The following is a 9,715-nucleotide window of genomic DNA, read 5'->3' as shown; positions in this document are numbered from 1 at the left end:
ACAAGATGGCTACAAAGTCAGTGGCACTCTTAGTGATTGCAGAAGATCATTTAACTAGACAGTCCAGCATTGAAGTAATGTTATGTGGACAGCACCCTCCTTCCTCACCTCATGAAAAGCTAGATCATTCTCTTAAATCCAGACCCTTAGAAATCTACGGTCCATGGTGCTATTAGAATACCGGTCATCTAGCCAGTTATCAGGGGTTCATCTATCTATACCATAGGACGTTTTTATATATTTTAGGCAAACATTTTATTCTTGGCTGCTTGGGATAGACACCAATGCAACACTCATGCATTTTACACAATAGTTATTCATTATTAAACAATTCATACACCATGGTTTCAGTTACTTTATTAAAATAACACATGTAAGAGCATCCTTTCCTTTTCTATAATGACTCTTATCTAACAATACATTCAGTATCAGTAATGAATAAAACTCCTTTTCTAAAACAGTAAGAAACACACCTCTTCCATATCATATCTAACAGTACTTCAGTCTTATGCTATAGTAAGATATTCATGACATTTTCTCTTCATGCCATGTAGCTTCCTGCTTTCATGTTCACAAGTATCTTCAAACAACATAACAGGTTCTGTAATAATTAAGCAGATTAAGAAGGAAAACAACTAAACATGTACTGTGCTAAAAATGTACCCTAAAATGCAGAACTTTTTTTCTGGTAGACAGACCGGAGTGATTTGCTCTAAACATTTCCGAGATTTTTCAGCTCACATAGTAGGATATATATATATTTTTTTATAAATAGGTTCATTGTTCAAACTGAAATCTATTTCTTATTTCTAGACAGATAGATAGATAGATAGGTAGGTAGGTAGATAGGTAAATAGATAAATAACATGCCTGCTCCACTATGACTGACATTTCTGTTATTTGGTCTGTCTCAGAGCCCTGCCCTATCCCCAGCATGATCAAACCCTTACAGGTACCTATAGAAAGTGTGAGGAATGTGAAGCTAGTACACAGAACTGTGGAACTAAACATAAGAATGACTGGGAGAAATATTAAACCATAGATTGTGGCCAGAGTTTTATTCCCTTTTGCTAAAGTACAGTGACTCCCTCCATGTTAGTGCAAATAAGAAGCAGGGGTGTTTGACTAGAGTATAGTTTATTTAATGCTAAAAAGTTTCTGCAGTGAGTACAAAAATATAGTTTTTCTTACCTGAATATCTATATATATATATATATATATATATATATATATATATATATATATATATATATATATATATATATATATATATATATATATATATATATATATATATATATATTAATTGTTTTCTTCAAGATAGTCAACTCACAGTACCAGTAAAGCACAAGGAACTGATGTCAATCACTGTGAAAGTGGCCTGTATTAACGGTATGAAAGCATCTTGCAAGGATATGAATGACACATTTATTATGAAGGACTTCAATGTTGTACTAAAAATGTGCTCCTTTTCAACATAAAGGTAGGAAAAAGCCTAGTGAACAACTTCTATCCATTTTTTTTTGTTTTTGTGAAAGAAGTAAGTATAATAAAAAAGGCATAGAAATGTAAACCAGCATCAATTACTGAACCAATTTGTTTTGCACTATTTTGCATTCTCAGAAACAAAGCATCATTTATTATTCTAGATGAAAATGGCAAGTCACTGAAATAATTATTTACTTAAGAATCTAAGTCTTTTATTCCTTGCATTATGCATGTACTGATTCACTGTGTCCCTGTTATAAACACACTATTGATCAAGGATCGCTCAATAAGGGCTTATTCAGATGCAGGGAACTACTCCCAAGACTCCCAACCAGTACATGGTCAATAGCCTATATTACGTTTTGTCAATAATTAGTTGGAGACTGTGGTCAGGTCTAAAGTGAGGTCCTGTACTTACTGTAAGAGACAGAGAGAAAGAAATAGATTTATTCAAGGAACTGCATATTTTTCTGATGCTAGTAACTAAATTCAAATAATAAAAATGTGGTTAAAGATAATGCAGAAAACTAAAACATGATTTGCATATACTCGATATAAAATGTTTAGGTATATATAAAAGTTTGCATTAATAAGCAGTCTTCAAAGTTCAACATTTTATTAAATGAATGCATTTGATCCAAAGTAAAAAATTTTTGCTATTTTTCAAGTATTTTGTTCATAATTTAGTACAATGAACCATATCTTAATAATTGAAGGCATGTTAAACTTCACATGTGATTATCCAGTCCTAGAAACCCAGAAAATCCAACATGCATAGACAAAGGTGGTGAAAAATATGCAGAAAAACATGTCAGAAGAAAGTTAAAGTAGCAAAAGACCTACTAGACAGCAATGCTTGCAAAGTAGTATAAAATCCTGACTTTAAACTGTACAACCTGGGTTTAATAAGTTGTCCAGATGCTGGAGAAAGTGGTGAGGGGGAGAAGCATTCACTGCCTGCTTACCGTGGGAGACGGCTACAAAGTAGTTACTCTCACTGTGCTTTGATGACCATACTTGGCACTACCAGCTTGTCTCTTTCCAGGATTAGTATGAGTGGGTGCAGAGACATCCCATAAGCAAGTAATGCTGGAAGTCACAGCTTTTATGGGTGGAGGGATTTAGCTCATAATAAAAAATTGCTAAGTCCTGTCACAGAAGAAAGCACTTTAGTCAGCACTCAGTTCTTGCTTCACAGCAGCTTGAATTGCCTGGTGGGCTTGTAAGGAATGAATTTTTCAATACAGTGTACAAGATGGAAACTTGATTGTTATCACAGTAGTAAGGGAACAGGAAAAAAAGAACATAAGAAAAATATACATATAAAATGAGATATCATTGTGTCAAGACAAATAATAAATGTCAGCAATCAGAACAGGGAAGCAATTCACACACACACACACACACACAGATAAAGACACACAAACACACACACACACACACACACACACACACACACACACACACACACACACACACACACACACACACACACACACACAAAAAACCACATGCACATATGCACAGTTTATATGTACATATTTCATCCCGCCAAACTGAGTGATTCTCATTTACTTCTTAGCATAGTAAAGGGAGAATTGGACTTGATCCTCTGCTGGACCATGTTAAAGCCTTTTCCTGAGTTGCAAAGAGATAGTAATTGATCAGTTGTAAGGGTGTAGTGTAGGATAGTGTAGGACAATAAAACTATCTGCCAAAAACCTGACCTATATTTATCTATCTGTATCTATATCTATCTATATATCTTTATATATATATAAGGGGTCTATATTACATAGATGAAAAATCAAAATTTCGAATGCTCGGATGAGTGAAAACGCAGGAAATTAAAATCGTTATTGTGGGGGGCTGCACCTCCCCACACACCCCTCCAAAAACATATTCCAACTCCGAGATCGCACTACAGTGATGAAAGGACAAATTTGCTGATCTTCACTGTACCACGATCTCACAATATCCATTTCAATTACCTGTGTTTTTGCTCATCCGAGCGTTCCAGATTTTGATTTTTCGTCGTTCTGATAGGAACCCTATATATATATATATATACATACATACCTCTATATGCCTATCATTTTATTGCCATGTTCTGATAATTTATTCAATACAGTTGTATATTTACACTGTATTACTGTGGTTCGCTCTTAATGTCCTTTCTGCTACAACTGTTTTGATCTTGCATGCATGCACTTCATTACCATCTCTCTACTCTCATATTTCCTCTGTTTTATCTTGCTCTGATCCATCTCTTTTTTATATAATAAGTACTAACTTTATTTCCTCAATATCATTTTACAGCTTAGTAGTGCTTTTTATTTTCTGTCTTTCATTTCATTGTGGTCACTACATCTGACCTAGATATTGCAGAGGCTCTGTCACTAGGCCCTACACCTACAAGACTTTTCTCATTGTTTCATGTAAGCATATTTATCATGCAAAACCTTGCTGCATATTAACTTTAATCAGTTTAATGCATGCCTGCTTTCTGACTGAATGGCTGTAAAATAGTAGGACACCTTACTAAGTTTATCGCTGTCCCCTTTTGCTTGTCCGGTTAATTATACTGCATATGTCTGTTATTTAGTTTCAAGAAATGACAGAAAACTTGTTTTACTTCCATCCTTTTGTTAATTGCTTTGTTCTGGATTTAAAGTGATTGCTCTCAGTTATAAACTGACGTATAAATTGACCTGAAAATGGAACTATAAGTCCATATTACCCAACATAAGCTTGATGTTCTCACTGTAACTGAAACTTGGCTTAAACTCAGCATAAACAACTCCGAAGTTATACCTCCTGGCCATAATATCATCCATAATGACTTTATAAAAGGGATAGGTGGTGGTATTGCTTTAATATTTCCCAGTACCTACCATATTTTCCCTTACAGCAAAACAACACCAAAATTCAGTTCAGCAGAGCTTCTTATTGCTTTCCTCAAGATAAACAATTATAAATAAATATGCATTACTGTCCTTTATATCCCTCATGGTGACAATGCAGTTATACTGGAAGATATCATACACTGGATATCCATAACATTTCCACAAGAAAAAATAGTATTAGGTGATGCGAATGTCAGTTGGATGGACATAAACTCTAACTCTCCTACACTGAGCATGAATTTATATGCTTTCACACAACTAATTAATAGCCCCACACATTATAGCAAGCCATCAAATTCTCTGTTACACTGGATCTTAATATGGGACACTAGTAAATACTCTACCACAGGTATAATGTCAGACTCTCTCAGTAATCATCTCCCAGTCTGTACAACTAGACATCTCACACATTCAGTTAAACAGAATATTTATAAAACAACACATTACCTTTCCAGGTTTAACAGAGAAATGTTCATGACTATACTATCATCCATTAACTGGAATTCTGAAAAGTCCTCCTCTTAGATGATGCTGTAATTGAATTCAATGTAACATCCTAGAAGGAAGAGACTGAAAACAAATAATGCAATTTGGCTATCCAAAAAGAGTAGAATGCTAATGCAGTATAGAGGAATAGCATGGAAACAATAGCAAAAATATAAAATACCTCAATATCTTGAAAACTTCAGAATGCTTCACAATCATACTAAAAAGCAAATAACTGAAGATAAAAAAACACTATAATAGCTTTCAGAATAATATTAAACACACCCCTAAAAAATGTTGGACATCCATTAAAGAAATCTTACATCCCATCCAAAAATTCAACCCAAAGCACTCTACTGATAATTTACCACTTGAAACTGCTAAACAGTTTAACTATTATTTTATAGATTGTGTAGCATCTCTAACTATGGATTCCTCAACATCTAATCCCATCCCTACCCAACAGCCACACATCACCACTTCCACTTTCACCTTCAAACCTGCGCCCATATCCTATATAAAACAATTCCTAATCAAACTTAAACCATGTTCTTCTTCAGCTGATGACCTGCCAAGTGAGTACCTAAAAATAACAGGCAATAGCATTGCTTATCCAGTCTCAGTTCTTATAAATAGGTCAATCCAGGAATCCCAGATTCCATCTCTCAGGAAAAAGTCACACACTATCCCTCTGTACAGAGGAAATTCAACGGACATTAAAAACTTTAGATCTAAAGCTATCTTTTCTCCCCTCGCCTCACCAAAATATTTGAAAAATGTATTCAAAAAAAATTGCTAGAATATCTCTTGCATGGAGGATTCCTATCCCCTACACAACATGGCTTCTATCCTTCCTATACTGGCACTGCCCTTCTAACCTATATAGATACTGTCAATAAAGTTTGAGAAAATACCAAACATGTCTCTTCCTTATTTCTAGATTTGTCTAAAGTCTTTGACACAGTTTGTCATAGAAAACTTCTTCTTCAAATATTCTCACTAGTACTTTTTCAGCCCACCCTTCTGTGCTTCAAAAGCTACTTGTCCAATATGTGTCACTCACTAAAATGGAATACACATTCCCCTTACCTCCAAGTCACGCCCGGTATACCACAAAGTTCTGTCCTTGGTCCCCTCCTTTTAACATTTTCACCAACACTCTATAGACTTCCACACAACAAGCCAGCCTAATTCAGTACACAGATGATTCCACTCTCATTTGCATACCTGATAACATGGTACAGCTCCAAAAAATTACTAAGGAAGCTTTAGCAACCAATGAAACATGGCGCTGTAACTCACAAGTCATGCTCAACCCAAAAAAGACCAAACTACTACTTTTTGCCCTAAATCCTTCTGTCATGCAAAAACTAAATTTAATGTCCTCTAATTCAATAATATAACCACTGAAGCCAATTTTTATAGCAAACTATAAGGGGTGATAATGGATGATAAACTAACAATCAACCTGCGTAAACAAAATTGCATGATAAAAATGCATCAAAACTGGAGATGCTTTACAGAGTCCAAAACTTTCTCACCGGTGCAACTAAAACTACACTTGCCACTGCATACCTCCTCCCCACTCTTCTTTATGGTGATGCCATCCTTAATAACCTCCAGGCTTTATAAAAGTTGAAACTTGAACCAATGCTATAATAAAGCTAAATCTTCAGCACATGCCCCTTTCAGAATCCAGCACTGAAAAGCCTAAAGTGGTTAGAATTGCTAGATCAACTCACATATACACAACTTTTTACCACATACAAAATTATCTAGCATCTATCTGTTTGCCTGCAGTAAAAAGTATTCTACACAGCTATGTTCCCAGTTGGTCATTGCATTCCAGTAACCAAAAACTCCTGTCTGTCTACAAATCTAGCAAATCTGCTGGGGATCGTCTATACTTGTACAAAGTTGCTAAAGACTGGAACACTTTAACTCTATCTATCAGGTCTATATCCAACCTCTCATCTTTCAAAATCACTCTGAAAGACTTCCTAGCTAAAATCTGGCTATGTTCTTGCTCAAAACCAGGATACTCTGTATCGCTAAATGTGAACAAGTTCCTTTTCATTCCCATTACCTCCTTACGCTCTCTTGTCTTCAGTTACTTACTTACTGCAGTCTATTTGCCTTCTATGACTTTCTCTCTAAATTTACCATCCGCCTGTTTTTCTCTCACTTCATATTGCAATTTCGATTTGTATCAGATTCTTACCTTTAAACTGTCTAAAATTTCTATAAATATTAAATGATTGTCATATACCTTCTACTGATTCTTAACCAATGCTTTTATATTATATCTAATTTCTTATAATTATTTAAACTGCAGATTTTTTTGTTTCATTTTTGAAGATTGGAAAATTATTGTTCTTAAATGTTTTGTAATGATTTGGAGCTTTTCTCCTTGGGCCTCCGATAAAAATGGACTTCTACCCAGTCGAGCTTTCCTGGTAAGCAAATGTCAATATATATATATATATATATATATATATAAAATACTGAGTCTTGTGATCCCTAAGCCTTGTCAATTCCCACCCTAGACTGTACCTCCTCTCTCAAAGAAGACTTGGCTGGTCAAGCTCATTGTGAGTTTATGAATTCCCATTTGATTATCCAGGTCCTGTTTAAAGAAAATCTATGAAATTGCTTTATCTGTAGAGGGAATCTATTTCAGAAGGGTGGAAGATGCTGAGAAATGAAGCAGGCTCTCAAACTTGTTTTATTAATATGTTGAAACAGGTTTTGATTCCTTATCCTGGTATTTGTTTGGTTTGTGATGGCTAAAAAGCTTCTAGACTGTGTCTCATTTCTTGGAAGGTAAGGTATACGTCTCCTCTTTGGAGTCTATAAGACAAAGAAAAAAATGGTGCTTTTGGTCTTTTCTAGTAGTTTAAGAATTTTAAGCTTATGATCCCCTTTGTTAGGAACCTCTGAGGTTTTAGCAGCTGTTTGATATATCTGCTGAGGTACATGCCAAAGGGAGTGCAGTATTATATAAATTATATGATCAGTACTAAGTGTTTTGGGAAAATAGCATCTTTAGATCTGTATGATATTCCTTTTGTGATCAGATGAACCTAATAGAATGATTCCTTGATAATCATTGCTACATTGTGATTAAAGAAGATGAAATTATTTACCTGGATTACAAGGTCTCTAACTGCATTTTCATTTTGAAGTGCTGTGTTGTCATCATTTTATGCAGTTGGGAATGGTGTGTCTCCAAATGTAATGCTATTGCATTTCTTAGTGTATAATTTAAGCAAATGTTAATACATGAGGCATTATTAGTGTAAGTTCATGCCAGAGGGCTTCTTTGTCAGAGGGGAATTTGTCAATGACTCTTAGACTGCAGCAGTCTGCAAGCATGGTTAACCATATATCTTTTTTTCAGTCTGCAGGTCAGAGAAGTAACATTAATGAACTGGTCTCTGCATTGAGCTCTGCAGGATACCAATGATCACTTTTATGTTCTCTGACACTGCACTTGCCACCCAAACAGCAATAGCTGTCTTTAATCAATTAGCTATTCATCTTAACACAGAAGGCTCTGTTTGTAATTCATTTAGTTTATTAACTATGCCAGCATGGGAGATAGTGTAAAATGCATTGTCCAAATCAAGATATGTTTTGTACAGTATGACCACTGTCCACTGCTTGTATTCCCTTTTCTCAGAAGTTTATCAGGTGTATAAAATAGAATCTGGCTGTTACAAAACCAAACCGCTGCATTTCAGGCCTGATAGAATTTTTAATGTCTATGTTAATTAAGTCTGTTATAAAGTGTTCTGTGGTTTTACAAATGAGACAACACACAGATAAGTCTACAGTTTCTGGGGGAAGAAGCAATGCCACCTTTATGGAGTGATATCGCCAGTCCTGTACACCATACTTCCAGGACTGAGCCTGCAACCAGGCTCCTGTTAAATAACTTATGCATAAGCTCCATCAGGGCTTGTTTAATACTATTTAAAAAGAGCCCAGTTTTGATAGTTTTGGATAGCACCTTTGGTGCATGTTCTTTAGCGATGATGGGAGGTTTGAGAGATATGGGCACTGTACAGTTTTGGGTAGCCATTCCAGGAGTGAAATTTGCACTAAATGTATTTTCTAGCATATTGAGACAGCCCATCATTTTCAAGTAGGTTTTGACATTTAATATGCCCTCTGTACATCGTCGTGTATTGTTCCTTAGTTTTCCAACATATATAAAGAAGGATGTTTAATTGTCCATGTCTAAAAATACCAACCTGAGTTCAAGTTCTGTCTTAATAGATTTAATACTCCTTTTAAATTCTTAGTCAAATTGCTAATATTTTCCCTGATGAGGGGATCTTTAGATGTGTTGTATAAAATAAAGATTTATTCTCTTTTATTGTAGATTTTATTTATGCTGGTGGTTTGCTTTTCAATTTCCCATTACATTTTGGATGCGGATGGGACTTCTAATTTTATACATCTATTTATGAGGACATAAAAAAATCTTTTTTGAATCTATCTGCTGAGCTAATATCTGAGGTGATGTTATTATGACTGAATTTTGAGATTTCGTCATTGAATTTGAGGAGATTTGTGCTCTTAATGTCAAAAAATTCCAAAATATTGGTTTCAGGGGTATAGATATTTTGAGAGAACGGGATTTTAGGCTGACTTAATCAGAGATGGAGTTACTAGTGGAGTTGTACATGATAAGGCTACTTTTGTAAGTAGCAGGTCAACTCTAGCTGGGGTAGTAACAATTTGATCTATAGAGGTATCTTTATTAGAACTAAAAACTTCTGGACATATCCAATATTGGAAATGTATATGCTCTGTCAATTGATAGCTAA

Source organism: Protopterus annectens, chromosome 4.part0, assembly GCF_019279795.1.
Source record: "Protopterus annectens isolate FY-2018-M chromosome 4.part0, PAN1.0, whole genome shotgun sequence".
NCBI classification, from domain to species: Eukaryota; Metazoa; Chordata; order Ceratodontiformes; family Protopteridae; genus Protopterus; species Protopterus annectens.
Note: the sequence above shows the minus strand (reverse complement) of the source record.